Source organism: Pan troglodytes, chromosome 6, assembly GCF_028858775.2.
Source record: "Pan troglodytes isolate AG18354 chromosome 6, NHGRI_mPanTro3-v2.0_pri, whole genome shotgun sequence".
In the NCBI taxonomy this organism is placed as follows: domain Eukaryota; kingdom Metazoa; phylum Chordata; class Mammalia; order Primates; family Hominidae; genus Pan; species Pan troglodytes.
This window is the reverse complement of record NC_072404.2, coordinates 131,916,435-131,942,023: the sequence shown is the minus strand read 5'-3', so window position 1 is coordinate 131,942,023 and position 25,589 is coordinate 131,916,435. Positions and strand designations below refer to the sequence as shown.

At 40.9% G+C, this 25,589-nt stretch overlaps 1 protein-coding gene across 3 annotated transcripts in view; it reads right to left on the bottom strand.

The window, feature by feature from the left end:
- CAV1 (caveolin 1) overlaps positions 1–25,589 on the bottom strand; it is a 36,114-nt gene that overhangs the window by 3,179 nt on the left and 7,346 nt on the right.

Sequence of the window (25,589 nt, the reverse complement as noted above, 5' to 3'; positions counted from 1 at the left end):
CGTTGGAAATGTGTCAAAGCCCCAGGAACAAGCAAGGGTGTCATAGTGAGTGTCTCAGGCAGAATAGACCTGTGTCACCGAGGCTGGAAAGACAGGTTGAGGCCAGACTGAATATTATTTTACAGACAGTGGGGTCTATGGAAGATGTGTGAGCAGGGGAGTGTAGCCACAATCGATGCAGTAGTTTATCAAGATGAGTTTGACAACCGTATGCACACTGGGAGAAGGAGGAAAGAGACTCAAGGCAGGGAGACTGTTGCTGTCACTCAACTTTGAAGGGCCAGGACTGGAAAGGTGGTCATAAAAAAAAGAAAAGAAAAGAAGGTTCCAGAGATGCTAAGGGAAGAATCCACAGGACTTGGTTAGCTCAAGGGTGGGGATGAAAGGAGCTGGAATGCAAATTTGGCCCCTTTCCCAATAGCTCTCCCAGGTACACATTCACCCAAATAATTAATTACAGGAAGTTTTATCCCTCTGTAAAGATTTATATAAACTACACTGAAGCATAGGATTAAAAACAGAATTACCAACAGAAAGGTAGGACAGAGCCAGTGCAACTGCTTGGCAGTGACAGCTATAGGAGGGGATTTAATGCAGTTTGAAATCCCAACAAGTGGATGACTGCCAGCAGCGACTCAGGCAGGCTCAGGATTAGGGAATGAGGACTGCCATGACTCCACGGAGCTACTCAGTGCCAAAGAGCCACCTTTGATTCAACAAAATAAAATGTCTTCTGGAAAAAGCACATGATGCTTACCAATTTTTAAAGTTTATTTTGTAGAACATTCTGTTTCTTGACTTATTGTCCAATGTTCTAATAATGTAATGTGAAAAAAAACGGTATGGCCACAATTATGTAAGTGAGCTTAAGTAGATGTATTGTCACTCATTTTTTCTTCACCTGTTTGGATCTAGACACAGGGTAAACATTTAGTTGTGTGTTTTAAAAGGTGGCAAATACATGGCAAATCAGGTCAATACTTTTATGAAGTTTCTGTGCAAATTATTTAATTGTCTATTATGGGTTTGTGTTCTGACACTGCATTCTTCCCAAAACTATCAAAAATAAGGGGCTCTGGTTTTCCTGCATTCAACTGCAAGACACCTAAAGAATTTTGTTTTTTAAAGATGTCTTTGTTTTGTAAGAGGATTTGAAGGCAGAATTAAAATACTACAGCAGGTGTTCTTAATCTGGGGTCAAAAGATGGGCAATGGTCATCCATGACTGCCCTGAAATGGGTACACACATTTTGAGTGTATAATGGGAAATGATCCATCACCTTTATTAAAAAATAGTCTATTACCAAAGAAGGTTAGGAAGCAATTTACCGGGAGCAGAGGATTCCTACCTCTTTACAGAGCAGACCCGAAGCAGGTCTGCCTTGAGATTATTTTCCTAGGAGGGGAAGAGTTGTGAACATTTGTTGACTAGTTATGATCAGACACTGTTCTCATTTAACTGACAACAACTCTATAATATAGTATTCTCACTTTATAGAAAAAATGTGAGGTTCAGAAATGCTAATGAGTTGTCCAGGTAAAAGAGAGGTAGATTTGAGGCTTAAATCTGGTCTGAAAGTTATCAACTTTCTTCAATATTGCACCACTTTACAACAATGGTTTTCAAATTTTATCTAAGGTGAGTATGCTATTTCATAATTAAAAGGCACGTTAATAAAAAGGGGTTTGCCAAATTTAACCCTCTGGTAACTGCAACAATTCTCCCGGCATGTTCTTTGAGGACAGTGTTACACCATATATACAATTGGTCCTTAATGAAGATATTTACAAACATGAGTGTGTAAGATTTCTTAATAATAATTCTATTTTTCTAAGCATAAATTCAAATTATTTTTCAATGAATACATAGGAGATTCTTATACTTTCTTTTAAGTTGCTTACTAAATTTCTGGATGCCTGTATTTTCAGTGAAACTGCATTTTCAGAAACTGCTAGTGAGCATGATTTATCCTCAAACGTCCAAGTGAATTTAGAGCAGGTCTCCAGGGGTGGAAAGCAACATGACAAAAATAACATGTTATATAAATATATTCAGTTAGTTATTGCTGCTTTATTCTTTAAAATTTAAGGCAGTTTAAAAGAAAACTAAAAGTACAGCCAATTAGGTGCAACTGAAAAAGGAAGCAAGGCAGGTTAAAGAAACAATAGAGGCAGAAATAAAGCTTAGTTTCTTTCTACTTCCATTTACACAGCAGTAATTAGTTTTAGAGGAATACATGAGATAATTTATTTAAATTACTTAGCATGGGTGCAGAACATAGCAATATGATTAGTAAATGCCCAAAAAATGGTAGCATTTTAAAAATCTCTTGCTTTTGGTGACTAGGTCTTTCTCTCTCTCTCTCTTCCTTCCTTCCTTCCTTTTTCTTTCTCTCCCCTCCCTCCCTTCTTTCTGTCTGTCTTTCTCTTTTTTTCTTTCTTTCTTTCTTTTTTTCTCTTCCTTCCTTCCTTCCTTCCTTCCTTCCTTCCTTCCTTCCTTCCTTCCTTTCTTTTTTTGGAGACAGGTTCTTGCTCTGTCATCCAGGCTAGAGTGTAGCGGCATGATCACTGCCCACTGCAACCTTGACCTCCTGGGCTCAAGCAATCCTCCAACTTCAGCCCTCAGAATAGCTGGGACTACAGCCATGCATCACTGGCTAATTTTTTGCTTTTTGTAGAGATGAGAGGGTCTCACTATGTTGCCTAGGCTGATATCGAACACCTGAGCTCAAGCAATTCTCCTGCCTTGGCCTCCCAAAGTGTTGGGATTACAGACGTGAGCTACTGCACCGGGCTGTGACTAGGTTTTTAAATAGACAATTGTAATAAGAGGAACTAACAGCTGCAAAGCACATAAGGGCTGGGAATTTAAACCCCACCAGTGGCTCAAAAGAGCTAATTTCTATTTGTAATAATCTTCACCACAACCCACTGAAGTGCATGTCATTATTCCCATTTTACAGATGAGAATACTGCCGGGGGTTAAGAAATTATCCAAGGTCACAGAGATGCTAAGTGACAAAACTAGAACTTGTCATATTTCAAGTCTGCGCATTTTTGCCTTTGTATTCCTGAGACCACAAGCCTTTACAATTGTCTTATTTGCTTAATTTTCACCCAGATAGATATGCTTCCTAAAATATTCCCAGTTTGATGATTCAAAGAATTACTCTTTTTAATGTTTCCACTTTAAGTTAGGACATCTAGTATCTAGGATGTTTTGCATCCTAGGTACTGGTACTAGTACATTATTGGTACTGATTGCATTTTTATGGCTCTGAACGGTATGTTCTCACAATCCTGGGCACCCAGCCAGGGACTCTTACTCTAATTGACAGATATGGAAACTGAGGCCCAGAATGATTAAAACGAGACAGACATTCTCAAGATCCCAAGTGAATCAATGGAAAAGCTGCAATTAGAACTCTAATTTCCTGATTCCCAGGTCTATGTCCAGCCTTGTGCTTCATACTTTTTCCCTAGGAAGTTACATCATTCTCCTCACGTACCTTCTCTGCCTACTCCATTCATATCTCTAGGTCTCCTTTAAATCTCTCATTGCTTTCTAAGGCATTGACTTGAAAGGTATCTCTGTGTGAGTTTACGAGAAATGTCCTTTCCACAGTGTGAACACGGTCTCCTTTAAATCTCTCATTGCTTTCTAAGGCATTGACTTGAAAGGTATCTCTGTGTGAGTTTATGAGAAATGTCCTTTCCACAGTGTGAACACGGACATTTTTGTACATCTATCTATGGTGAAAAACAGGAAGGAATATTTTTTACAAATCCAAGTATATTTTGACATGTATTCAGAATGCACTGAATCCAACAAAGCTCAGCTAAATAATTGGTCTTTGTATTTAAGGGAGTTCAGAGTTCCACATCAATCAAAGCACAGCTGCTTCAGCAGATTCATAGATATTTAAAGCTAAAGGGATTCTAAAAGCAATAGAGTCACATATGAGATAGAGAAATTGATGACCAAAGCTGTCAGATGACTGGACCAAGTATATCTTCCTATTTTATGGCAGCACAGGATTGCAATTCAGGCTTAGGAATGCTCCTGGGCTCTTCCACTACTGCTTGCTGTCATCACACATCCTTGATCAGTCTAGCTGCTACATTCTGGATACCTGCACCTGAAATTAAACATCCTCAGGCTATCAAGAGGTCCCACAGGTCTATTGTTGAGTGGATGATGATGCCTCTTTCTCACAATCTCTAATGGGCTCATTGTTCACGTTTAGCATCAGTTTGATTTATCTCTCATTGAAATGATCACTCCCCAGTCCCGTTTCCTAGGGGACTGACTGCACTTGCCCTTCTACAAGGGCTGGTCTTGCTTGGAGCAGCACTTTATGTACTCACTTAGAATTTGAGCAGAACAAGAATTAAAAATTGGCTTAAAAACTCAATGCCCAAGAGGTGTAGGTGCCATTAGTTTCTTAGAGTGGGATGCCTCAGATGAGGTTGAGCTATTCCTCCCACAACCAACTTTCTGTTCTGTAATTTATGGAACAACTTGGCCTTCTGGAGAGAATTATTATGCAGACCTAAAGAAGAAAGGCATAAATGCACTTCCGTGATATTTTTGTGTGTCAACAGATGCTTTATAAGGAGTTAACAGTTTACATTACTAGATTTTTATAAATGACATGAAATACCTTTGTGCAGCATTGGCTTATGATACTACAATTTCAGAAACATGAGTTAACACAAATCAAGCAGCAGACGTCAAGAAAAGCAATCTGTCCTGTTTGTTTTGATAATACTTGGCTGATGTAGTAAATCTCAGAAGATTTCATTCTGTTCAATGTATCTGAAGGCAATATTTGAAAAACAGTTTACATGTGCACAGGATTTTTAAAATATAGAATCTTTTCTGGGTTTCAAAATCTGGACATTTTATTTTGAATAAGGACTTTTCAAGAAGGAAACCTTAAGTATATTTGGGATTTCATAAGTAATGATCTTACACATTCTGTTTCTATTGGAAAATACCTTTTTAGACTGTTATTGGACATTGTGATTCTACTGGATATATAGAACACATAAAAAACAACACATAAGAAGTTTACAGAAGACTTGTTTGTTGCCTGCTCAAAATTTACAGTCCCACTTCTCTGCCAACAGGATCCTGATGGATTCGGGTAATGGTAATAATCCTTTTATTTCAGAGATGAGTCACAGTTGGTTTAGACTTGCCATGATAATGTTAGTCTTCTTGGTGAGTGATTGGTTTAAGGCAGGCATGTGACTCAGTTCTGGCCAATGAGATCTAAGTGAAATCTGCTAGAGGGGACTTCCAGGGAAGCTTTGTCTTCGTTATGAAAAGAGACAGAGGCATATGGCATGACTCTTTGCCCTTTTCATCTTGCTTAGAATATGAGGTGTTGCCTATGTTGTGATTGTGAGGTGACATGCATGATTAGAAGGCCAAGGAAATAGAAGAGATGCTGCTTTTGCCATTATCAAGCTACTGAAGCAATGCCAGCAGCTGCCCACCCCTACACTTTTGCTTATGTGACTTAGATATACCTTTATTTTAAAGCCACAGCTGTTTAGGTTTTTAGTTACCTGTAGCAGAAAGCATTCTTAAAACACTCTTTCCTGTTGGCTTGCATAGTAGTTGTACATCTCCTCTTTTAGAAACATGAGCTTAATTTCTGACCTCAACATATCTTTTCAACACTACTGGTCTCTATTACCACAATACACTACCTAAATTGTATCAGAAAATGTTTGCTTCACATTGATACAAGTTTTAGCAAAGCACAAATGGGATGGCACATCGACTAAGACTGAAACAAATTAATGTATTCTTTTCATCTGGAAAAATCACACTTAGATGCGATAGACAGCATCTAAGATGGCTTTCGATGACCCTGTCTGCTGGCGTTCATTCCCTTGTGTAATGCCATCCCTCTAATTGTGGGCTGGACTTAGTGATTTGCTTCTAAATAATAAAACATGGCAAAAGTGATGGGTTAACACTTCTGAGATGAGGTTACAAAAGACTGGGACATTCACCTTGCTTGCCTTTCTTGTTCTCTCACTTGCTTGCTCTACTGGAAACCAGCTGCCATGTTGTGAGTTGCCCTGTGGAGAGGCCCATGTGGAAAGGAACTGAGAGAGGGCTCTGGCTAAAACCATTGAGACACGGAGGCCCTCAGTCTGACAGCCTAAGAGGAACTGAATCCCGCCATTGGCCATGTGAGTGAGCTTAGACATGGATCTTTCCCCAGCTCAGCCTTGAAAGGACCCCAGCCTGAGACCTGGATTGCAGCCCCTGAGAGACCCTGAGCAGAACCATTAAATTAAATCACTTTGATTCCTAACACACAGAAACTGTGGAGGATCAATGTTTGTTGTTCTAAGCGACTCAATTTTGGGGGTGATTTGTTACGCAGCTAGACAATATAATTCCAAAACAAACCACTTCTGATGATGATTTCTTATTTTCTACTTCCTTGCCCTTTTCTATTAGACAATTCAGTTTTCATGTTTACAGAAAAATGTATGCAATGAATGTCTATCAGATGCCCTGGGATTTGGTCCTGGGACAAAGTCCAGAAATAGATGAGAAGGAAATATAGCATTTACAACTTTCTACAATTCATACCAAATGGAATATTAGAAAAAATTTAGGCTATAGATAGTGTTTCGGTTGAAATATCAGCTCATATACCTAAAGTGGCTTGGATTTATACCCAGGTATGCACCAAGGACCAGCTCCATCTGGAAAACTGATCGCCAAACTTCAACTCTGGAATATAATGCTCCATTCAGCACTACCACAGGGTTCTCATTTCTCAGGGATTCTCAGCAAAAGGATCACCTGGTGAAGGTGCTTGTTAAAATGCAGATTCTCTGGCCCCATTTCAGAATCAGATCAGACTCTTTGGGGTGGGGCCTGGGGATCTGTATTTTTACCAGGATTGCCCTTTGTCTCGTGCAAAAGACTAGAGTGTGCCATGTTCCCTTGGATTTAATTACAGCTCCTTTTTGCATATGCCATTCTTTCTCCTCCACTCCTGACAGCCCTAGTTTGTTCCCTGCTCCTTTCTGGGAGCTCCTCATGTGCTGGATGGCATCTGGACACTGGTGGATAAATGAGTGGAGCTACTTTTTGAGAGGCTTTTGCTAATTTAAACCCATAAGTATGTATTACTGGTTAAGGATAAATGACCATTATTTACTATGAAAACACACAAACGGACAATAGAAATGTTGATTTATTGTCATTATTCTGAACCCTATGTAAACGCTTTTTTAAAAAAAAGATTAAATACATACTTGTAAAATCCTAATGTACGTGTCAAACCCAGTTATACAGAGAGAGGGTTTAGGCCAATTTCAAACTCCCTTCTTTGTTTCCGCACATATTTTTAACATGTTGAGCTTCCTTTGAAGTCGGTGGAATAAATGTTGTGTGTGAGTGTGTGGGTGCAGAGGAGGTTGAGAAACAGCACAGTTAAATGTTACCAGAACATAGGAACTTTGCTCTAATATCCATGTTTTTTCTCAGGGGCAATCTTTACTGGGCCAAACTGACACCTCTGGGGAAAAGGCTGCAGTGCTCTTGCAGCCCCTGCTGAAAACAGGAGGCCTGGATTGTACTGTAGATGCCTGTGTTGACGGGGGTTCCCAGGAATATCCACCTAGACCCCTGGGAAAAATGTAAACCTCTGGTAGGAGTATTGACTCTTATTCTTGGGCTTCAACGTTGGTTCCCTTGGGGTGACAGATACTAAGTAACCTCCCCTGGCGGAAGCAAGGGTTTCCAGGGTTTCAAGATGGAAGAGGGCAAAAATGTGGGTATTTATCTACCTTTGTGAGCAACTGAAGAGGGTTAGGGTATGGGGTGATGGGTGTGGAGGGGACCTGCAGTCACTGACCTGAGCATCCAGCTTGGAACCTAGAGCCTCTCTCTTTGAAATGACCTCCCTCTTGTTGCTTCCCAGTCATTACAGAGGCCTCAGAATAATATTTTACATTGATAGTGTTCTATTTCACTCATCTGCTTCTCTTCACAAACTTGTGAAGATCTAGATCACTTTTACATTAAGAATTGTCTTCTACGTCTTTTGTAAAGTCCTTTATTTCCGCATTGAAGGAAGGTCACTTGTAGTGACTAAATGTAATCACCTGTAGTGACTAAAAAGTGACTACATCAAGACCAGGACTTAGGGCAAGGTCTGTGTCTACTACAAACATCTGGTATCCTCTATAATACCTAGTGGTACTATGCACATGTTAATTAGCATGTAAATATTTCTTCAGTAGGCATATTTTAAAGGTACTATAAATGCTCATTGAAAGGATGTAGCCATACATAACATTTCACCAACCATAATATTATCTCTTATTAATTCTTTGCCTGGTATTACAAGCACACTTTGATACATATATATTTATTATTTTTAGCATCCTCTTTTATCCCATTATTTTATTTTAAATGATTTAAAATTCATTTAAAATAAAATAAATAAAAACAATAAATAAATAAAAATCATTTATTTTAAATGATTTTCTTATTCACCATAGCTCTAAAATACCACAACCATTCTCAAAACGAAATGGAGGTTGATTATCACTTAGGTCACTTGGACAGCATGGAAAGCCCACTGACAAGGGGATAATTCAAGCTCAGAAGTCTTCACCTTTAAAGAAAAACAATTTAGAAAATATAGGTTGAAGCATGTTTTGTGCTTGTTTGGGTTTTCTCCCGTGACCTGAATCACTGCAGTTGTGTAGACCTGGCCCCAAAGTGGTGGACATGCACTGGAATATGATGAGGAGGGGGCTTCAGGGAGGAGGCAGGAGAAGCAGCCCAGGCCCAGCCCTGCTGTGGAAGGGACAGGCGAAAAAAGTGACTTTGTCCTTTGGTGCCTCTTGTCTCCACTTTTCCTCATGTTTTCCCGTGTGTGTGTATGTGCATGGTCTGTGTATGTGCGTGTCTGTGTATATGTGTCTGTGCAGGAAAAGAGGCAGGCATACTCTTTAGAATGACTTCAGGTGACTGTGTTTTCTTTTCTGGCATGGGTGGGAGGGATGCATAGAACAAGGGACATCATTATCTCCAGTGTCCTTTATGTGTCATTAATGGACTGCAGGCATTGGTGTGGCAGATATATTCCAAGGCAAGAGCCTTTTACGGGCCTTGGAATAGCAATAACTCATGTTACACAGTGCTATATGCCTCCGTGGATTCACATCATGCCCTGTGTGTGAGGACCTGCAAGGCAGGTATTATTTCCCCCATTTTACAGATTAGGAGACCGAGCCTCAGGGAGGTTGTAATCAGTGATTGAACCAAACACAGGATTTTGCTCTCTCAGTTCCTCATTCAGCTCTCCCTCTACCACACCATTCTCTTTAACCCCACCCCAAACTCCTTGTGCTATTTATGCAAGCCTCTCATTCAAACAGAAACACATGGGGATTTCTGAACCCATGGACTCTGGTTGCTCTTTATTGTCTACATCCATACCTGCCATCCAAACTGTAAAACATGCCTTCTCTCACTCTGCAAATAACCATTTCCACCAAGGAAAGGGTGTGTGATCCAAGCAAGAGGATATAGCTGGCTGGCTTCCTTCTGCTCTCAAGCCTCCACATTCAGCATCACTCTTATTCCTCAGCAACTTAACTCTCTTCTGGCCAGGGCCCCTGGGCATTTGACTGACCATTGGCTACCAGAGTCCTCACTGTGTTGTCATGTCTTTCTGGCTTTTCCTGGTTTACTATAACATTGTACGTTCCCCTTATTCCATTTCTTTAGTGTCAGTGGTTCCCATACATTAGTATACTTAAGAAATTTCTGGGGATGCTTGTTAAAATGCAGATTCTTGGGCCTTGAGATTATGAATCAGTGCTCCAAGGGCAGGGTCCAGGCATTTGCACCTCATCCCCTCATTTTGATGCAGCTGGTCTGGGGAGGACACTTTGAGAAACAAGTGTCTGCTAGAATGAAGTGTCTTCATTCTCTGCTAGGAGAGCAGATCTGAAAAATGTAACAATCAGATGTGAGTGAGTGTGATAATCGATTACTGTGTTGCCTTTGAAGAGCATGTATGAAAGGCAGTATGATGTCCTGGTTAATAGCATGGAGGCTGGGTTCGAATCTCTGCTCATCAGGGTTATCTCATCTAAACTACTAAACCTCTTTGTGCCTAAGTTTCTTATCTGTAAGATGCGGTATGATAGTACCTATATCTTAGGGTTGTTGCTCTGGGCATCAGTTAATTTATGCAAAACGTTTAGGGCACTGCCTGCCACATCAGGAGCTCTGGCCCAGGTGCCTCAACCAGAAGTGGAGAGGTGTTAGTGATGTCAGTAACAGTATTGGGAAGATGGAAGAGATATTTTGATAAAGGAGAACCTTTTGGCATTCCTGAAATCGTTCCATGTCAGTGACTGCTTATTTTGTATTTTGCCATTAAGCAAGCAAGAAGGATGAGCTCATCTCTAGCAAGTCAATGAGGCTTCTGGAGTTTATTACCATGAGGCACACAGTGACCAAATGTACCCCAGGGAGATGATGCCCCAGCTGATGAGTGCACAGACGTGTCAGAGAAAGTTGCACCAACATTCCATATAAGCCACTCTCTTTGCTTTGGATTAATTCCTTTTCATCTTATTCCTCCTTTCCTTTTGTTTGAAGGTAACCATCGGGTTTCTCCATCTTTTGCTCTTCTTAGGAGGGAGTATGAGTTTTCCTGGGGTTTTTATTACGCTTTGAAAATTTAAGCTAAATCTTTCTACACTGATAAAAAGATACCCGTTTCTAGTTTCCATCCTGTTATGCATTGAATTGTGTCCCCTTCAACAAGCTCTGTTGAAGTTCTAATCCCCAGACACTCAGAATGTGACTTTATTTGGATATAGGGTCATTGCAGATGTAGTTAGTGAAGATGAGGTCATACTGGAGTAGGGTGGACCCCTCATCAAATATGACTGGCGTCCTTATATGAAGATGGCCATATGAAAACACTCAGGCAGAAGGCCATTAATGATGGAGGCAGAGTGGAGTTATGTAGCTGCAATCCACAGAATGCCAAACATTGCCAGAAAACCACCAGAAACTAGGAGAGACAAGGAAGGCCCTCCCTATAGGCTTCAGAAAAAGCATAGCCTTGCTGACACCTTGATTTTGGACGTCTAGCTTCCAGAATCATGAAATTTGTCCCCAATAAATTTCTGTAGCTTTAGGCCATCCAGTTTGTGATACTTTTTTAGGGAAGCCCTAGAAAATGCACACACATTTCCTCACCGAAATGGGCCTCAGGGATAGGATTTGGGATTTCTGGAACATTTTCATACCTCTTTGTGCAGCCTGCAGACTTTTTTTTTTTTTTTTTTTTTGGTGACAGAGTCTCATTCTTGTTGCTCAGTCTGAAGTGCAATGGTGCGGTCTCTGCTCACTGCAACCTCTGCCTCCCGGGTTCAAGCGATTCTCCTGCCTCAGCCTCCCAAGTAGCTGGGATTACAGGCACCCACCACCACACCTGACTAATTTTTTTATTTTTTTATTTTTAGTAGAGGCAGGATTTCACCATGTTGGCGAGGCTGGTATCGAACTCCTGACCTCAGGTGATCCACCCGCCTCAGGCTCCCAAGTTGCTGGGATTACAGGCATGAGCCACCATGCCTGGCCTGCATATTCTTTTTTATGGGGTTCCCACATTGGAATCTAAAACCACACTGCAGACCAGCTGGCTGTGAGCCGTCTGAGGGAACCCAGAACCATCTCTCGCGTCCACATGGCCTCACGTGTTCATTATCACAAAAAACATCTAGTGGCAGCTGGCTCAGTACAAAGCAGGCTGTACATATCTTGATTCTTTTTTGTCCTCTGGTGTCAATTTGGTAGCAAATGTTGATGTTGAGTGTTACCAAACAAGTGACACTGAACAGTGAACAGTATAAAAATAGGCCACAGAAGGGCCAGCGATAGCATGGCTACTGGGTGATTAGTTAGCGAACTTGAACAGAGAGGAGGGATAACTCGGGGCACTCATGTTTGCCATCTTTGAGGAGAAATAACTACAACCCCTCCAAGTGTTGAAAGTTCTGTCCCAGATAGAAAAATCCTACCTTGTTTAATGTATGAAAATCTTATTTTATCCAAACATGCAATTATAGGGATTCATCCAGAGGCCTGGATTCTTCGCTAAATTCTGTGTTTACACTTGGGAGTTTGTTATTCTTCAACCTTCTGGGCATGTCATGGGACAAATCTGAATGATTGCCACACTAAAGAAAATAAAAGCTCTTTCTTTTCTATCAAAGACACAAGAAACGGAAATGTCTTCATCATTTTCAGTCTACCCATTGGTCTGCGTGCACATTTGTTTGAACTACAGCTTTTTAAACATCATTAGCGTCTTTTCAGTTTCTACAATACACTTCCTCACGGTAGAGGTTGTTTCCTACTATTCAGCTAAGTTAAACTAGAGTTACTAATAGCTTTCGTCTTACCTCATTGCTGGAATATTTTTTCCTCCAGTGCTTCTAGTCTGTTTACTAAACACACAGAAAATGAATGAAATAAATCTCTGCAGGTTTGAACATTGCTTGGCAAGTGAGGAAAAAGATACACACTAGGGTTCTTGCAAAATCTAGGCAAGGATAATTACAGCCCATTATACAGAATTGTTTGATACACTGTATAATGTGGCTGTCAAGACGCAGTCCCCAACCTCTACAACAGGGGTTTTCTATCTGGACACCATTAACATTTTCGGTCTAATGATTCTTCATTACTGGAGTGTGGGTGGGGGTACTGTCCTGTGCACTGTAGGATGATTATAAGCATCCCCGCTTCTCTACCCAAGTTGAGCCAGAAGCATCCCCCAAATCGTGACAACTAAAACTATCTCCAGACAATGCCAAATATCCCCTGGAAGGGAAGAAAAACTTTCCCTTGACTGAGAACTACCACTCTAGAAAATCGGAATACAATGTAATAAGACACAATTTGAAGTTGAGAAATATTTCTAGCCAAGAATGCTTGTTTATTGCAGGCACTTTTGCCTTGCTGTACTGTGACTTTGTGAGTTCATTCATTTATACAATATTTATGAAGCGTCTACGTTTTGAGGATGGAGTAAGTGAAATGAGGAAACGACCAGGACAAGGTCAATGAGCTGGCCATGGGTAACTGAAAAGGGGACAGTGCCTATAAAATAGAGATGGCCTCTGGCTTCTCAGGCTCACTCAGGAATTATTACTAAGGAAGGGTGATTTCCTTCTATGGTGCACTTACTTTTAAGGTAAGAGAGGAAGTCATTTTCATACTTGCCTCTCTAAATCACTAACCTCTAAAATTCAGACTGGAATCTTGAGTATTTCTCCCAGGACAATTCCTCAAACCCTTTTCTACATCAAGGACTCCCCATTTGCTGTTGATTTTGCCTGGAGCACTCCTTCAGCACTCTGCACTTGGCTCACTCTAAGTTATTCATAATGTTTTAACCTAAATGTTTTTTCTTCAATGACTTCTTTCTAGCCCCCACCTTCTTTTCTCACCTGGACCTTTTATTTATTTATTTTTTTCATCTAGCCTATCACATCCTTATTTAATCGAGTGTGTGTGTATGTGTGTGTGTGGTTATTATTTCTGATACTAGACTCTAAGCTCCCTGGAATGTAGTAGGTAGTAAATTAATATTTGTTGAATAAATGAATGAATTAGTGAATACTGCTATTTACTGAGTTATATTTTTCTCTTTCTCCTGTTTACAAGAACACTAACCTGATAAAATCTCCCAGGGAAAGGAGAATTCTGAATGTGTTATTATCTGGCGTAAGAATTAGTGATTGCATTCATTGATTGAATTTATTTATTCTAATCCAGGCATAATTTTGGCAAAAAGGTGAACAAAATGGAAGACAAATTAATTCAATTTTTGCTTATCATGAAATTTGAGTTAAAACCTACAGATTTTGGCATAGCTCTGCCCGTGGAGATGATGATTTCCTTAAGAATGTTTAGGTGGTCTGGAATTCAAACGCCTTCATGTTTACCTTCAGAATCATATGGCTGGGGTGTTAAGTGATGGAATTAAAATCATGCAGGGGCCTAAATGCTAAACTTTATATGAGTCAGAGAGAAACAAACTCTTTACAGCTAGGTAATGGGAAAATGTGACTCTAAGTAACAGTGTTTCTGCCCTGTAGCTCTTAGTCATCTGATCCTATTGCTCACAGATGGGCTGTTAAAAAACAAAAACAAAACAAAACAAACGATAGAAATGGGGCCATGTGAACTAGGTGAATTTGACAACTGTCAGCACTCAGAAAGTCTGAGCACTTTTTATTTAGCTAGACCTTCTTAAGGCCACTGCTCTAACTGAAGTTGCAAGTAATTATGCACTTCTCTGTCATGTGAACTAAGATGAATTGGCTGGTTGCAAAAACAAAACAAAACAAAACAAAAAAACAAAACAAAACCCAAACCTGAAAGTTTGTAGCCAACTTTGGAACTGATTTTCTGATCCATCTTAGAACAGATACAGCCAATTTGGTGGCAAGGATGATTAGAGGGAAGACCACAGAGTTCTGAGCCCAGATCAGAATGGGAAATGAACTCCAACTCTTGACCTTCTTCAGTACCAAATATTTATTTGTGGTCCTTTTGCATTCAGCATGCCATCTGTTGATAGCTCAGTATTTCAAAGATGATTTAATTAAATACCACAGTCTGTATATTAACAGTGAGGATGTTGACTGGTAAAACCTAGGAAGAGGATAATAAAAATACTACTGATGAGAGGTCTTCCACTGTCTCTTTGTGTGGGCTTTCTGCACTCTTACAGGCTTCAACTCTTGTATGAATACTGGTTAACTGGAATCTCGGAATTTTATAAATAAAGGCAACTTAGAGATTGTCTGTTTCTGCCTCTTGATTTTATAGATGAAGAAACTACAGTCCAGAGTGTAAGTGCCTTTTCCAAGGCCCAATATAACCCTGGAGGTCCATGTTCAAGAAAGGACTGAAATTCAGTCCTTCATTCTGAGGCTCAGTTTCCTTGTCTGCTCTGAGGAGGGACTGGTATCTTCTCAGTAACCTAAGGTCTCTTTTCTGTGCCAGGAACTGGAGAAAGAATGATGTCTGCCTGTCCCTGGGCCCTGTGAAGATCTCTGTGGCCACTGGCACTTTGGGAATTTTGCTGCATAATTTGGAAAAAAACTAGTGCATGTTGTCAGCTTCATTCCTAGTATGTCTAAGCCATGAACTCAGGTGGGAAAAGGGGGAGGGGGATGATACTCTGGTGTTCTAACTGGCTAAGCTTCCTCTTGGGAAGAATTAAAAATAAACAGGCAAAGGAAAGGAAGGAACCACAGAGCTGGATTACATAAGTGATATGAGATTTGTGCTATGTACAAAGTATATCTCATGTAGTTGCTAAAGCAGTGTGCAAGAAAGAATTTTTTGTAATATAAATTTGAGTGACAAATATATTCCAGTAAAAATGCCAAGGACCTCCCCAGATGAGGACCTAGTGAAATGATAACTACCCCACTGTGGCCTTTAAGGTCCTGAAAGTCTTGTCATGATAAAGTGTTTAATTATTAAGAAAGTCTGAGAGTCTAAACCAGACCCAATTTTAGCTATACATTAGCAGCACCTGAGAGCCTTAAAAAAAGAATACAGAGTTCTGGGCCCCACCACAGACCAATTAAATCAGAATTTCTAGGGTTGGGGTGTTTAAAACAGTGTTTTTTAATGTTCCCCAGATGATTTGCAGCCAGGGTGAAGAACCACTGGTCTAAATTCACAGAACAGCCAGCTTTCGCAGAGACCACACTCTTTCATGAGTTTCTATCACAATAGGGGTTTATACAAGCTGCAAAACTGTGTGAATATGCAATGTGTAGGAGGGAGTGGATGGGCAGGCTTGCCATACAGATAATGCTTCATGCTGACCTTTTGGTATATACAATGCATGCCTTTTGCAGTGTTCTATTTTTCAATGTTTACCACTTGCATTTTCAACCACTGATTGAAACAACGCCACATCAATTCCTCTTTGCCCCTAAACAAACCAAGTATCCTGCTGGCATAGGGGAAAGTGTTCATATGTATGTCTATGTTTAATTATGAGGCTGTGTGTGAAGGCTGTTATGCGCCAGTTAAACTATAACTGTAGAGGCAGAAGGATTTGAGAAGTTATATAGACAAATAAGGAATTTAACACACGACTATTACAAAATAACCTCTGGTGACACATTCCTGGGATTAGCCACTCTTATTACTTGGAAGATCTTCTCTCATGTCACCTAACACTTTTTTTTTTTTTTTTTTTTTGAGGCAGGCTCTCACTCGGTTGCCCAGGCTGTCATGCAGTGGCACAATCATGGCTCACTGCAGCCTCGACTTCCTGGGCTCAAGCAATCTTCCCACCTCTTGGCCCCCCAAGTAGCTGAGACTACAGGTGCATGCCATCATGCCTGGCTAATTTTTGTATTTTTTTGTAGACATGAGGTTTCATCATGTTGTCCAGGCTGGTCTCAAGCTCCTGGGCTCAAGTCATCTATCCACCTTGGCCTCCCAAAGTGCTGGGATTACAGGAGTGAGCCACCGTGCTCAGCCTACCTAACACTTTTCTAAATAAAAAGCTAAGTGTGCTAGCCTTTCCTCTTATTTCTTATCTTGAATGGTAATTGCGTCTGAGCAGTGCTTTTCTTGTAAGTCTCATACTAACCTGACAATAACCAAAGGTAATTGTCATTCCATGTTTCCTTCCAACCCTTCCAATAAATCACCTACACGAAACAGTCCCTCCTCAGCCTTACCTTGGGTTTCCTCTTGGCTCCTTATTCCTTTCCTTTTGCTCTTCCCTAGGGCTTCTCCAGAATCTCTACCTCCCTCTTAAGATCAAAGCAGGAACCTATTCTGAATGAGTCTAACCAATAGCAGAAGAGGTAGAGAATCTTGTATGTGACATTCCTTGAAATATTTCATTGTGTTTCTTTTAAATTATCATTAAATTATTTAGATGCTTAATTTTCTGGAACAATTGACAGACCTAGTTTGAGTCCCCACTTACTCAAGGAGGTATGGCATGTGGATTCATCTATGGGTGTGTTTACAATAGTGACTCAACCTGGAGACCTTGGCCCCTTGGAACTGTGGAATTATTACAAGGGGGGTTTCCATATCCATTATACTCACCAGGCATCTTGGTTTTCCACATCACAGGCTCCCACAAAAATGACAGCTCTATCCTGGTATCTTCTTGTTTTTATATGCTTACCTATGTGTTGCCTACTTAACATATCTGTTTTATTTCAAGTCTTTTAACATCATCTTACTTTGTATTAAACTTTATCTTATTTTTATGGGCTATTGTAATTTGTCTAAGTCACTTTGCTATTATTTTCATCACAAATGTTAACAAGATCATTGCAATTGGTGTCATTTTTAAGTTGAGAGTCCTCTTAACTTGTTCACATAAGTTTCTGATAAAATATTAAGTGTGCTATGACTGTGATTCTGGCTGTATGTTAGATACCAAGTTACACCCCAAATCCACAATGCACTTCATCATTCTTTTTTGGTGGCTACTTCCTAGTTCTATCTTTTCTCAACTGAATACTGATCCTGGTATTTTACACTTAGCCTGTTGATAGGAAAGCTATTTGGAGTCAAATTGATGAGTCTTATATTATTACAGTAAAATCATCTCTTATTATAGGAGGCAAAAGAAGGAAACATATCTGGGAAAAGAGCTGACGTTCATTTCACTTGGCACAGACACCAATAATGGAATTAATGGTGTCTGACTCTTTCAGAGTCATTAATGTGTTGTTATTGTTGTTGTTTTTCTTTTTCCTGAAAAGAGATCTGAGATCTATGAGAAACCACTTCTGAGGCAAAGAGAAATTTCTGTGCTATTGGAATAGCGGGTTAACAGTTATCACCTCCCAGCACACAAAATCTCAGAGCTCTGTGTATTTGCATCTAGAAGCAGTAAAGCCAAAGAGAAGGAAGCAGAGGCTTCGGTTTCTCAAAGCTGTGGCCTTGTCCAGGGTTGGGAGGTTTTGGATTTTTCTTTCGGGCCATTCCCTGATCTAGTCATTCCTCTCAATCTTGCCATAGTGCGGGGATAGATGGGGGGTTCAACAGGCAGTCCTTTCACCCCTCCCTTGCCAGGGGAGTTCTCCTGTAGCCAGAGACCCACCCCCAGCCTCCACACTCTGGACTTAAGGGCAATGCCAAACAGCAGCAGATGGTATATTTTGGCATTCTGGGAATTTGCCTGTCCTGTCTGCCAGACACCTAGGAGATTAGCCTTATCCTCCATGACCCAGGAGATCATCTGGATGCCACAGCTTGCTTACTGGAAGGTTTAGGAGGATATATTTGTGTCCTCCTCAACCTGGAGACTTAAAAAAAAAGTCTAAATAACAAATATTTTAAATATACACACATATTAGAATGAGTTTTCTCTTCACCTAAGTAAATAGACTAAATGTTTTTGAATTTATTTATTAAGTTCTTGAATTTTTTTTTCCAACAAGGTTTTCAAATATGGCCAATAGGGACAAAGGTGGCAAAGGAAGAAAGACACTCAATAATGTAATCCCAGTGTCTTTTCATTCAAAGCACACATTAACTTACTTTAAAAAGAATTTCAGAGTGTCAACTGAATTCAGCATCTATTTTCTGATGTCTGACTCTGCATGGGGCACTGGGCAGCCACAGAAGTGAGGGTGCCATTGCTCTGCTTGAAGGATACAGGCACAAAGTGGGGTGAGAAGGAAGGGAGAGGAGAGAGGACACTGAAGGACAGTGACGCAGAATAGTTGGAAGGCTTTGATGAATGCCCACAGCAGAGATAAAAACAAAGGATGGTGGGGGCAAGGAGAAGAGATGCTGATTCTGAGGAGGCCCAGATGTCAGAGGCAAGCTCCAGCGGATGACTGAGGTCTGTCAGGCAGGCTGTGGTACGGCAGGACTCATGACGTGCTCCGTGCCTGGTGCAGGGCTGGTGCTTCCCAAATATTGGTTGAATGCCTGATATGGTTTGGCTGTGTCCCCACCCAAATCTCATCTTGAATTGTAGTTCCCATAATTTTCCCATTTTGTGGGAGATAAGTGAATCATGGTGGTGGTTCCCCCATACTGTTCTTGTGGTAGTGATAAGTCCCACGAAATCTGATGCTTTTATAAGGGGTTTCCCCTTTTGATTGGCTCTCAATTCTGTCTTGTCTGCCACCATGTAAGATGTGCCTTTCACCTTCCTCCATGATTGTGAAGCCTCCCCAGGCATGTGGAACTGTGAGTCCATTAAACCTCTTTTTTAAAATACATCACCCAATCCCGGATATGTCTTTATCAGCAGCGTGAAAACAGACTAATATAATGCCCTTTCTGGGACAGTACATTATATGAGAATGACTCTTATTCCTAGCTTTAGACCTAGAGAAATAGAGGGACTTACCCAAAATAGTTTGGTGAATTTGTGGTTATTAATCGTTTTAGACAATTTCTCTTCCTACTAAAAAGCCTCGCTCTCAAGAACAAGCAAGGAAGAGAGATCTGTGAAGCTAACCAAAATAATTAGTGGTGAAATCTAATGAACGCAATTCCACTTCCTTGACATATTTTGGTATGCCCATTTCCAGCCATATATTACTTCTAAGAAGATAGAAAAGATATACAGTGAACCATGATTGCTGAGACATTTTAATTGTTCTTCTTAGAGATTAATGGTGCCTTGTAAAATGCACTATTAAATCTGCTTCTTCCTTCTGGCATTTGTTTTTGAGAACAAATATGTAATTACTAGGGAGGAAGTCTCAGAGAAACGATTTGCCATATTCCATAGGCATTTCTCCTACCAACATAAAACTCAGGTTTTTCTCAATTGTTTCCTGCTTTTACAATGTATTGGTGTGGTCCCACAAATGTCTGTAGAAATTGAGCAGGCAAATTGAGAACCTTAAAAGGAGCTGTTTCGTGCAAAGTACCTGTCAGGACCTGCTTCCTTTCCTCATGCTTACCCCTCCCCGTATATCCAGACAGAATCAGCCCCACCCCTGGCCAACTTGGGTGATCAGGGGCACTTTAAAGACTTATGCGATTCAACCTTATCCACCACTGCAATGTGTCTGGTTCTATTTCTAGTCACTGGAAGTTCTACTCTAGTTCTACTCTGGCCACACCTGCCCTATGTACCCCATTTCTGGTCTTTGGGGCTTAATCCTTCCTGCCCAGCATCCACATTCCTTGAAGCCTGGGGTTTTACATTGGTCCTTCTCCTTCCTCAAACCACTTGCCAAGATCTAGGGTCTGATCCTAGAAGCTCAGACCTGCCACTCCCAACAGAGATCATGTCTGGAATCACCATAAGCTGCTCACCCAGTGTGAGGACACTGTCATCTCTTTCCATATTGTGGCCACACCAATGGCTTCTGGGATCATGACTTATTACAGAGAGGCACTGGAAGACAGTGGTTAAGAATCCGGGCTTTGGAGTTTCACTACCTGGGTTCAAACCCTAACTCTACCACTTCCTGCCTGTGTTGTTCTGGCAATCTGCTAAGCCTGAGTTTCCTTATCTGCAAAAGGAATATGATGGTGATAATAATAATAGTACCCATCTCATAGGGCCATTGGAGGTGTCAGTAAAATGATCTTTGTCACCCAGTCAGCCTATAGGGAGTGCTGGAAGAAGCACCCCATCTCCTGTCTCACTCCCACTTGCACAAACCCCCTTGATTTGCCCCATTGCACCGAGAGCCCTTTAAAGGGGATATCTCATCAGACATGGTTCTGACAAGCGCAGGATGCAGCTTTTCAAAACTTCACTTTTAAATTGCTGTGAGACAGAATATTAAGCACATATGTACACCCTCAAAAGTTATTTAAATTTTCTTGAAAGTAAAAACTTTTGGTTTTTTAATTGCCAGCACAGCTAATGAGGATTAAGAGGAAATGGTTGTGTCTTTAAGAATATGTAGTTCCCTTGCCATGAAATAATGACCAACAAGAGACATGACTCCCTTTTTAATGGCTTTTTTTCTGGCCTAAAAAGCCCTCTGTGGGTCGCTGTGGCCTACAAAGAGACAAATGCCTTTGCTGGACAAGGAAGGCCCTGCTGATCTGGCTTCTGCTAGTATCCCTGGCTCTGGCCACATTGATCCACTGCTGGTGCCCAGAACAGGCCATGACCCCTCAAGGCTCTGGTTGCTCCTGTTGCTCCCTCTGCTGGGACCCTGTTCCTGGTAAACATATGTACGGCTTTGGAGACTGCTGAGAACTCTCTTCTTTGTGGTTGACTGTGGCCTGTCCTTTGATTACATGACCTCACTCAGGTTTGTTTACATGTCTGTTTCCCCACTAAGCCCTAAACTCTTCGGAGACAAGGGTTATAATTTAACTACTCAGTGCACACCTGAGCCTGATTGGGTCATCACACATGGAAGCACCATGCACATAAATGGTTGTTGGGAGTTGTGGAGCTGGGATATGAGATATCACAGCCCAGTCCAGCATGGAGCAAGTGGCAGGACAGGGAGAACGGTGCTCATGTTACTTTTTTCCTTTGCTTCTTGTCCTCCCAATCTCCTATTTTCTCACTGCTTGGGCTCAGCTTCTTTTTTTAGTCATTGCAAATAAGAAAATGTAATTGTGTTTGACATCTGCACCATGCATGAGATGACCCACTGCCATATCTAGACACAACTTACCTTTTTAAATAAAATCATCACAACATCCTTGCTGGGATCAGGAGAAGTTTATACACTGAATGCAGCTTTTTAAAACATCACCTTTAAATTGCTATGAGATAGAATATTAGGCACATATGTACAACATCAAAACTTAAGTCTCTTTGAAAATAAAAGCGTCTGGTTCTTAATGGCCAGCCCAACTAATGATGGTTAAAGGGAAACTCGGTTGTGTCTTTAGGAATATGTACTTCCCCTGCCATGAAATAATGACCAACAAGAGACATCTTCTCGAGGTTCAATAAAGAAAACAAGATGTATTTCATATCTGAAACATCAACATAGTTCCCATGAAAGGCAGGAAATTTGTATTCTGTGCAGGTGTAATTCTGTTCTACCAACTAATTCCCTTGGTAGTTGCATAGCCTGTGGATCATGCAGATTTCCTTTAAGGCAAAATTAAAAACACTTCCCCCACCCTAAACAATGGTTTATGTGCAAGCATGCCATTTTATGTTTCCTGGACTAACTGAAAAATAGTTTAAACTATTTTAAACATTTACATCTTTTACTGAGTAGCTGAGAAAATACGTGATAGAAGGATGTCAGTCTCATTAACCCTGTGTTTCAGAGAAAGAAAGATCTGAGGGATGAGTAGACTGGAACATAAGGGATCCTCTTTAAGTTAGGGTGCAGTTTAATGGCTGTGATAAAAGGCAGCAGATGGGTGACATTAGAGAAAGGAATCAGGGAAAGGCCTGACATGCCTGGAATGTAGAAATTTTGCCTATTCTGCTAGAAAATAGCGTGAGTAGGGACTTCCAGTATATTCCAGGTATAGGAATCAGAGACAGGCCATTGCCAATTCATTTGTGACAATATTGTTTTTTTCCTCCAAATGGGACACTTCTGAGCATGCCTGGATGCTATTACTTGCGGCTGAGTAGTGCTGGCTAGTCTGTAGGAGACAACCTAGAATATATGGTCACCCCATTCCTAGGTCACTCTGAGGCTCTAAGCTTGCAGTTGGCTTTAAGCCCAAGTAGCCTGAAGGGATGGAGAACCATTGAGCAAGTTGATTTGGGAGCCCTCCACAGTGTTTCAAAACTCTCTGGCAGGGTTTTAAATGGCCTAACCCGCAAGTATTCTACTGGCAGGGAAAACATCTACAACTTTGCTGTGTATCTTATTTGCTCTCTTCAGGTAGAATCAACCAGGGTGTGTATCTTTAAGCCAACCTTGGGTACAGTCATTTCTAAATCTGACTTCACAGTGTAATCATTTGAAGAACGATCATTTGAAACTCTGAAAAATACAGACACTCAGGCTCCACCTCTAGATATTCTAATTTAATATATCTGGGCCGGGCGCAGTGGCTCACGCCTGTAATCCCAGCACTTTGAGAGGCCGAGGCGAGCGGATCACAAGGTCAGGAGATTGAGACCATCCTGGCTAACACGGTGACACCCTGTCTCTACTAAAAAATAGAAAAAATTAGCCAGCCGTGGTGGCGGGCGCCGTAGTCCCAGCTACTTGGGAGGCTGAGGCAGGAGAATGGCGTGAACTCGGGAGACGGAGCTTGCAGTGAGCCGAGATCATGCCACTGCACTCCAGCCTGGGTGACAGAGCGAGACATCGTCTCAAAAAAAAAAAAAAAAAAAAAAAAATATATATATATATATATGTATATGTATATATATCTGAGGTGGGCCCAGGCATCTGTATTTGTAAACATTCCTCTGATTCTTTTGACACCTAGCCAAATTTGATAGTGCTTTTGGGTTTATAAAGAGGCTATGGGGTTTTAAAAAGGCTGCAAATTTCAATTTTTATTTTTATTTTTTTGTGATGGAGTCTCACTCTGTTGCCCAGGCTGGAGTTCAGTGGCTTGATCTTGGCACACTGTAACTTCTGCCTCCCGGGTTAAAGCGATTCTCGTGCCTCAGCCACCAAAGTAGCTGGGACTACAGGTGCATGCCACCATGCCCAGCTAATCTTTTGTATTTTTAGTAGAGACAGGGTTTCACCATGTTGGCCAGGCTGGTCTCAAACTCCTGACCTCAGTTGATCCGCCTGCCTTGGCCTCCCAATCAATGTTTCAATAGGAGGATTAGAAGTTGAGAGCCAGTATGTGAGGAGAGGATATTAGAGAGGAATTGAAATATTTTCTACAATTTAATTACAATTTTTTATGAGACCAAAACAGAAGTAAATTGCCTAAAAATATATATTCCTATTTTGCCTTGTTTATTTGCCCAGAAACAATTTTAAGGTTTTTATAAATGACGTGTTATTTGGACCAAAGATATAAAGATAGAAGATTTTAACAGACAGTAGAATTTGGTAAAGGAATCCATCAAAAGTTTGTGAAGGAATCTGCATAAAGAAAGTCAAGGAGATAGCTACAAACTCTATGTAGGCAGCATTTATATCCTGGCTAAAACAATTAGCCGGGAATTGTGGCACATCCCTGTGGTCCCAGTTACTCAGGAGTCGCTTGAGCCCAGGAGGTTGAGGCTACAGTGAGCCAAGATTGTGCCATTGCACTCCAGCCGGGGCAACAGAGCAAGATTTTGTCTCAAAATAAATAAATAAAGAAAGAAAAGAAACACAAAATAGTTTGCCCAAAATATTTTTGGGGCGTTCATTTTATTTTATTTTATTTTATTTTTTGAGACGGAGTCTCGCTGTGTCACCAGGCTGGAGTGCAGTGGCGCAATCTTGGCTCACTGCAATCTTGGCCTCCTGGGTTCAAGCCATTCTCCTGCCTCAGCTTCCCCAGTAGCTGGGATTAAACACGTGCTACCACACCCAGCTAATTTTTGTATTTTTCATAGAGATGGGGTTTCACCGTGTTGGCCAGGATGATCTTGCTCTCCTAACCTCATGATCCACCAATCTTGACCTCCCAAAGTGCTGGGATTACAGGAGTGAGTCACTGCGCCCAGCCTTTTTGGGGCATTTATTAACTGTTTTTAGACAAACAATTTTGCTCCCTATATATAAGCTCAAATCTCATGGACTACTGAGGAAGATAAATCTATGGGCCTAATATTTTCGATCCCTTCTTCCTCCTTGGTGTCCAGTGGGACTAGAATGCTTTCTAGTTGAAAGAGATCATGAAAGCATTAGGCCATTATGCTGAAACCACACCTGATCTGATTACTTCATGCATGCCTTTTCCTGACTGCTAAAGAAAAAGAATTTTGTGTCAGTCTTTACTTTAGAATCACCACATTCAAGTTTTAGAGAAGAAAGTTACAAAAGTTGCAAATATTTGTTTTCTAATCTTGGCACAATCCTCTTGCACTACAACAGGTTGCCTCTGAGCATCTATGTGTTAGGCATAATTTCTAGGGGCTGAGAGTGTCTTTTTTAGAAAGTTGTTTTAAAACAAGTATAGTTTGCAAATCTTTTTCTCTAGGGCCTCAGATTATGGTAAAGAAGATAATAAATATGCAAGGTCTCCAGGGTGTGGAAGATGAGTGTGTGTATCTTGGAATAAACCATCTTTGTATGAAGACAGCAGCCCTCAACTTTCCCCACAGCCAGGGGGATTATGGAAGGTCCAACCCCGCAGGTGAGCGCACATAGCCCTGTCCTCCTAGAGACCAGCTGTTTCTGGTCATTCCATCACAAAGAGTTATGTTTAAAAGTAGGGCAAACTAAAAAGCAGTTTCATTTGGAATATGAAAGTGTCTGTTATTTTATGGACTTGAGTGGGCAGGATACATAAACAGGTGGTTTTTCAAATTACTGGACTTTCCAGATGCAGCTCACTATTGCAGCTGTTCCTACTTTGAACCCCTTAAAAGTGTAGCCAACCCTGCCGTTAATTGAAAGAATATCCCACATCATGAAGCTTTTCATAATTCAAGGGTACTTGGTGCACCTTGCCTTAAATT